The sequence below is a fragment of the Poecilia reticulata genome, chromosome 3 (genome assembly GCF_904066995.2).
Source record: "Poecilia reticulata chromosome 3, P_reticulata-male-v2, whole genome shotgun sequence".
Taxonomy (NCBI): Eukaryota; Metazoa; Chordata; class Actinopteri; order Cyprinodontiformes; family Poeciliidae; genus Poecilia; species Poecilia reticulata.
Genome location: NC_088832.1, coordinates 6,797,167 through 6,804,504, shown reverse-complemented (window position 1 = coordinate 6,804,504; position 7,338 = coordinate 6,797,167). Strand labels below are relative to the sequence as shown.

Here is a 7,338-nt window from a genome sequence, read left to right as displayed (position 1 = left end):
AAAGAGTGTCTTCTGGCAGAGGGTCTTTCCAGAGTTGCTGTAATGCTGACTGCTACAGGAGATCCATCCTATTCACAGTCTTCAGCATCTACAATAAACCTTCGAAGAAACATAGATATTGTAACTTTATTTCCCTTTGGGATTAATAAAGTATTATTAATCTGCACTGATTTAAATGGACATAAACAGGCTTTCCAGTCGTGTCAAATGAAGATTTGTAATTTTTATGCTAATGACACATGATTTGACTGTTCTAATTGAGCAAAATTGTGAATTTTTCAGAGTATAAATATAATTAAAGTTTGGTGAGGCTATCTCAAGACAAAATTCTGAAAAAAGAAAAAAATTTCAAGCCATACCTTTATCATTTATTATGTTTCTTTAAAATTGCAACATACAAAAATCTTAAAATTTACACGAATGACTCCAAAAAAACAACGCAGTGAAGAAGAAGAAAATGTATGGGAATGTTCCTGCAACACACACACACACACACTCACACACACACACACACCCACACCACCAATAAACTGAACAAAATGCTTTATTGCTGCTTTAATTGCTCCCCTCCCCCTAAAATACACTCTCCACATCAGGCCGGCATCTCCCGGCGCCGGCTCCACCATCAGCTCAAATTACCATCCAGCCCTAATTGATATGAACAATAACAGAAGGAAGCTTGTTAATGGTGAACATAATTGTCCCAGACAAAAGGCCAAACGCCGCAGATCACACTTTACAGCGGGAGCGGGCGCAAGGCGACGTCTGGGCTGCAGCCAGTCAGCGCAGGGCGGGGGGGGATGTTTCACTCCAGATATCCATCTACCACCTGAATCACATTTCATTACTGGGTCACCCACTGACCGGACGCCGGACACCACGACGCTGCACTTACAGCTCGACCCTCTGCTCGGCTTTATTCCTGCTGCTGGTTTCACCATCTGCGGGAAAATAAAAATGAGAAACTGACCATTTGAAGACAGGGAGGTAATATAGAAATATATCTCTCTCTAACATTCTTCCACCAGTTTGAGTTGGTGTGTGAATTGATTTTATTATTTGTTGTGTCAAAAACTAGCTGCAGCCATTTTGTTTTCTGAAAATTACCTTATCCATTTCAGACAGGGGCGAGGGGAAGATATTATATAAGGTGTAGGGCTGGAACGATTAATCGTGATTAATCTGTTATTGGAATAATCATCAAGTAATTTAGTAATCTTCTAATCAAACTGGATTACACAGATTTTTTTTTAAAAAAGGGCCAATTGTCGTGATTAGAGGTGATGCCATGATGGACCCAAATTGTTCATTTAATGAAAAAATTAACAACAAAAACTACCAGAGGGAAGACAGGGAGCCAGAGCAGAACAAAAAACTATAGATCCAGGGCGAAAGAGACTGAAGAACACTGAATAATAATGACACTAGAATCAGTTAATCAAACCCCAAAACAACTCAAAACAACCCAGGATCTGACATCCTTTGCTGAAAGAACAACACAGTCAGAGCAGCAGTTGAGCCAAAACAGCACAAAAATATATATATTTTGTGGCTATGATGAAAAAACACTTTGTTTGTAAATATGTTCTACCCATAACTCCTCAAGTGGCATTTTTACCTTCACTTGGTTCAAATTCTGCAAAAAAAGAAAAATCAATTAAGAGCCTTTTGCTAACCATTTATTATTAATAATATATAGAAAGCTGAATAGTAGACAGTATTTTATTTGTTTATCTGCAGATGCATACTTTGCTGCAAATGACAGTGCATTCACTAAAGTAATGTTGGGTTGTGGCAAAAAAAATATTTAAAAAAAGAATGTGACTTATTTGCATCTTTTAATATATTTCTAATATTGTGTAAAATAAAAGGTTTAAGTGGTCAAATGAAAACTGAAGAACGGGGTATTTTAAAAAAATCAAGTTAATTAATCATCAGAATAGTCTAAATAGATTGATAGATTCTTAATATAATGGTTATTTGCGGCCCTAATAAGGTGTAGCTGAGGATCCGCCCCCTCCCCTCCCCTCCCAGCATCCCCTGCTGCTGTTGTTGGGGTGGTCTTTGCCTCTGCTGTCACCAAAGCTGCTGGTCTTTCAGCTGTCCTGTTTTCTTCCCTCCCCGCTATGTTTTTTTTTCTCTTCTTCTTTTCCACCTCTCTCCGAGGCGTCACAAGCTTACTGAAGCAGCTCTGACATCTCTATCAGCCTGACCCAGTACTCTGCCCTTTCCCTCTCCTCCTCCTCCTGCTCTCCCAGAGTCTATCACGCTCTGCCGTGAGTTTCCTCCTCATGCTAACTCTCCCCCCGGCAAAATGGTATGGAGCCGTCACTCTCACTGTTGTCTTTACTTTGTAGGAAAGAAACGGCGAGATACAGAAATGACCGAAAACTACTTTATTTAGCAGATATTCCGGCTTTGTAAGCAGTACGACTTTTTTTTTTGTAGATAAAATTTATCATATCTGAAACAAATACCTGCGCTATAATTCTACAAATGTGCGCAAAACTTTGTCAGTATTCTGCTAATGTCGAAAAACCACAATCTTCTTATTGCGGTATTAATTGAAACACGTAATTAAAAGCACACTTGAAAATGTTCGTTCACTTGATAAGTTATTATAAAACAAGCCGCTGTCAAGCTCTCATTCTCCCACCACTTCCTGTCTTCTTTGTTGTTCCAGCGGCAACATCCGGTTGTTGATCACGTGACTCGTCTGATGCGAAAGATAATTTCCATTGCAGTTTTGCGAAATGAACAAATTCCAATACAGCCAAAATAAATGAATAAATAAAAAAAACAAAAGTAAAATAGCCTACTGCCTTAACCTGACATCATAACTTCGTATTGAAACATTTGGTTTGTTTTTTCAAGTTTCGATTAAGCAAATTTATGTTCCATATGTCAAATTGCGTAATTTCATATTCCTGGAAGATACAGCTAGTGAGAGTTATCGGGATAAAGGACAAATCGGCATCAACATCGGTATCGTTCGATGTTACTCGGGGGGTTTGGGGTATTTACTTGGTCACGTGATGCAGGTCATGTGATGCAGCGCAGTGGGGGAGAGTGGGTTCACGGAATGAGGGAGGCAATCTAGGCTTCATGAGATTTAGGTGATTATTTATTCAGTGTCAAAATGGTATGGAAATATTATATATGATATCGGTAAATATTGATAGTCATTTCATATAATTGTTTTGTTTAAATAAATGCTAAATGAACTAAACTTATAAAGCACTTTTCTAGTCGATGATACAAGTTGCTCATCCAGAATCAGTTTAGTTGGTCAGGTTTGTGAACACAAGCAGGAATTTTCACTTTGGTACCACTTTGTGCCATTTTAAATAAAAATGCATGAAATTTGGTGGGAAATAAAAAAAAGGATAACACTTTATTTGAAGGGGTGTGCATAAGACTGACATGACACTGTCATAAACATGATATAACATCTATTATGAACAAGAAGGAGTCTATAAATATTTATGACTGTTGTCATGAAATATCATCCCTTAAATAATGACACTTTAAATACAAAGTTGGATTAAAAGGGTCAACTTAGCATTATTTGGTAAATAATAAAATCTTTATGCAAAGTTACATTACAATTAAAAGAGTCAACTTTGCTTCAAAAGTGTCACTATTTCCCGAATGACATTTAATGACAGTCGTAAATATTCATGAAGACTCCTTCATATTCATAACCGGTGTTATATGATGTTTATAACAGAGTCATGTCAGTCTTATGCACATGCCTTCAAATAAAGTGTTACCATAAAAAGGATTTTGTTCTTGTATGTGTGTATTTATATAGTGTTTATTTTCACTGATGAAGAGCCCATGATTAGATTAGTGTAAATATGCATGATATAAATCCTGGCTCACTCTGCTACATGGTCAGCAGTGAGAAATCCTGGAGGAAGAAACTCCTCATGATGAAGGCAGAACGGCTGTAACAAGTGTTAACTGAGTCACTGCAAAGACAAAAAAACAACAACATTCAACATTAACAGGTTTTAATTTTGCATTATTGTTTTTCTTAGAACATGAATACCTATTTATTTTTCTAACAAGGTAAATATTACATATGATCAATTGTCAAAATAATAGAAATCAGTCTTTTAGCAGGTTTTTACAATGTTAGATCATATTCATATTAATTAAAATATATTTCTGTTAATGGATTTTAAAATTCATTAACAGAAATGAATTTTCTGTTAATGAAAATTGTAAGGTAGACAATTTTTACATGTGCATGTTGTAATGTAGACCTAAGGCCGACCGTAAATGTTTGTGATCCTAAACTATTTAGGGTCAGAGGTGACCTAAATGTTGTGTATTTGATAAGAAACTGATCATTTCTGTCGTTTCAGACTTAAATGTTAATCAGTAGAGAGAAACTTGAGACTGGACAGCTTTAAACAGCTGACTTATAAATAACTATCAATAAAAATCAAATATTTGATCGGTTTTGTTACGTCTCACCTGAATATTTCTTTAAAATTGTGTGTTGATTGCTCATTGAATGTATTTTTTTGTCTAGTTTGTGCATAAATGGTGCTGCGTAAATTAACTGCTGTTAAGACATTCAGAAAAAAATCTTTACCTTTTCTAATCCGTGGTGTGTTGCTCTGCTTAATCAGAAGAAAATATGCACCATGAAATATAAAGTTAGTTATTTTAAAAGGTTAGTTCTCCAGTTTTGTATCATATCTGGGTTTTTTCCCCATAAGCTGTATTTTCTTCTACATGAGTACGTGATTCCGTCTTCCCCCCCCCGAGGCTGTAAAAGAAGCAGAAAAAGAAAACTGATAAAGAAGGTCTGCCCATAGCAACACACACACACACACACACACACACACACACACACACACACACACACACACACACACACACACACACACACACACACACACACACACACACACACACACACACACACACACTTACTTCACTTCCTCCAGCTCTTAAAAGCAATTTAGATAAGACTCGTTCTCGTCTCGGACAGACGTTTCCAAAGAGGTAATGCCGATGCTTTAGTTGCTCAGGTATGATTTTCTCTTCAGGCTTAATTTCTTCGACTATCAGATCGCTCCAGCCAGTTGTGCTGTCGTGTTTCTGTCTGAATAGTTGAAATATATAAAAATGAAAGGGGAGGGAAAAAAATGAAGATGACGCTTCTGCTGAATGGAAATGTTTAAAAGCTCAGTATGAAGCGCCTTAAAGCTGCGTTAACGTCAGAGCTCGATTGATGTCCCGTTTTCTTCTTCTCTTTGAGTCTGGTGAATATCAGGTCTGTCTGTTATTTTCCATGGAGTTGCCTTATGGCTTTAACCGTTTCTGACTCTTCACTCAATACTGTTCAAAGAAATGATGGTACAGACTGAGATTTACACGCCTTCATGTTTGGTTGGCAACATATATCTGATGTATATTTATTGCCCCTCTTATGTTTCTGTGGAAATCTTTGAATAAAATCAGGTGGCATCGTGTTATTTGATCTAAACATGATTGGTGTAGAAGTCATTAAACTTTAATGTTTATGATTATAAGTTTGGAAACGTAATGTCCTGTCTTCATTCCTTGGTTTTGGAGTGCAAGTAACATAACCTATACATGGTGGCTTTACATGTGTCAACAGAGTAAGTTAGATACAGGAATGTGAAATAGCAACACAATAAAAAAAACATGAATCATTTTTCTTCCACTTCACAATTATTCTCTTCTGTTTGTCTCAGACATATGACATACATACACTAAGAAACAGGAGTTTGTTTTAAGTCAATAATTCCTCAATATTGATGAAAAGGTTCTAGCTCCATTGGTAGATTATTTCATTTATAACAAGACAGTTTAATCATAAGTGGAATAATCTACCAGTGGAACAACTAGTGCTTTTCCTTCAATATTAAGGAATTATTGACTAAAAACAAGCTCCAATATTTTGCTGAAAAGTTACTTGTAAGTTAGTTTTGTCTTATTCGAAGTGTACGTATATATTCGCACTAAAAACTAGACCAAAATACTTGGTGAGATTTTATGTTTTTGCAGTTGCAATGTAGCAAAATTTGTTCTGTGTGTTTTGCATGAATCAAATGCCTCCATGTAAAGATTTTGTCATTAACAATATGGATGCACGCAGAAAACATCGCCATCATCGGATCACTATCAATGCACCAAAACGAGAGACTTTATACAACTATTTTATTCTATTTCTAAAGTCTACAATATAAATAAAAGAAATGTATAGATTAGCTGTGACGCAAATAAACATTTTTCCACTGAAGATAAATCATTTTCTACATGTCATTTTGATATAAAGATGGAAATAAGAAATAAAAGTGACTCTCCTTGTATTGTTTTTTGTATTCGTATGAATGCATTTTTGTGATTTATAGATTTTCCTCCCATCCACTAAGAGAAATGTGTTTTCTTGTTTCAGTGAAACTATTTTGATACAACAAAGCATTCAAAGTACACGGATGATGTCAGCTGAGTGAATGCTTTGACATATTCCAACAATGCAAAATTTTCAGCATATTTTTAGCACGATACATGTGAAATATGAATACATTCAAGAAGCAGAAACGCGTGCCAAGCAGAAAGTGTTACACATGTACTTTGCTCTGTCATTTGTCATGAGACTGTCATGAAGTTTATCCCTCTGTGTTTGTTTTGAACAATCTGCAGAATTAACCAAAGGAAACAGTTTCCTTTTGTTAAACAGCCTTAAGCCAAACACACGTGTTGAATGTAGAGCAAGTTTACATCTCCATCATGCACCTGAAAAGTGATAGGAAATGTTATTTGTCAATATTATCACTAATCTACCTGCCCCAGTTGGACAATTTATTGTGTACATGCAGCTACAGGTCACTTTGAGCCTTCATCAGTTTCATTTCATTCCTTTTTACGCTCATTTCTTACCTTTAAACAAAATGTCATACAAATGCATTTTTTGTGTGCCAGTTTATTTCATATTACAGGATAGAACTTTACTTAGTTATCAACACCAGAGTGAAAAGCTGAAATGTCATGTGTAAATATGGATCTGCATATAATTTTCTGTCTTCTTTCATTCCGGTTCTGACCCAGGCTTGAGGCCCGATGACTCAGACGAAATATGAGAGTTTGATCCCGTGGGCAAACTAAAATAACCTTGGGGTGCGTCTTGCGGTGAGATGTTTATTAGTGTCACATTACCGCATTTCCATAAGAGGAGACGATGAATAGAAAATGGAAGACTGGTTATGAAAGTGGGTAAGAAGAATCAGGTACAAGCTGATGGTCGGTCAATGCAAAATACCTCAGGCAGGCGACTCCATTTCGTATCTCACA

General features: G+C 36.2%; 1 long non-coding RNA gene across 2 annotated transcripts; it reads right to left on the bottom strand.

Moving 5' to 3' along the window:
* Positions 1–355: 355 nt before the first annotated feature.
* Positions 356–6,328, bottom strand: LOC103462204 (uncharacterized). Of its 2 annotated transcripts, XR_001776445.2 has the most exons (4): positions 4,951–6,328; positions 4,607–4,783; positions 3,886–3,974; positions 356–941 (listed from the first exon to the last, which is right to left on the bottom strand). It is a non-coding gene; the product is annotated as an uncharacterized LOC103462204 (long non-coding RNA). The 2 variants fall into 2 exon arrangements; XR_014086836.1 differs by lacking the exon at positions 4,607–4,783 and having other exon boundaries at positions 4,951–6,321.
* Between the last annotated feature and the right edge of the window lie 1,010 nt (positions 6,329–7,338).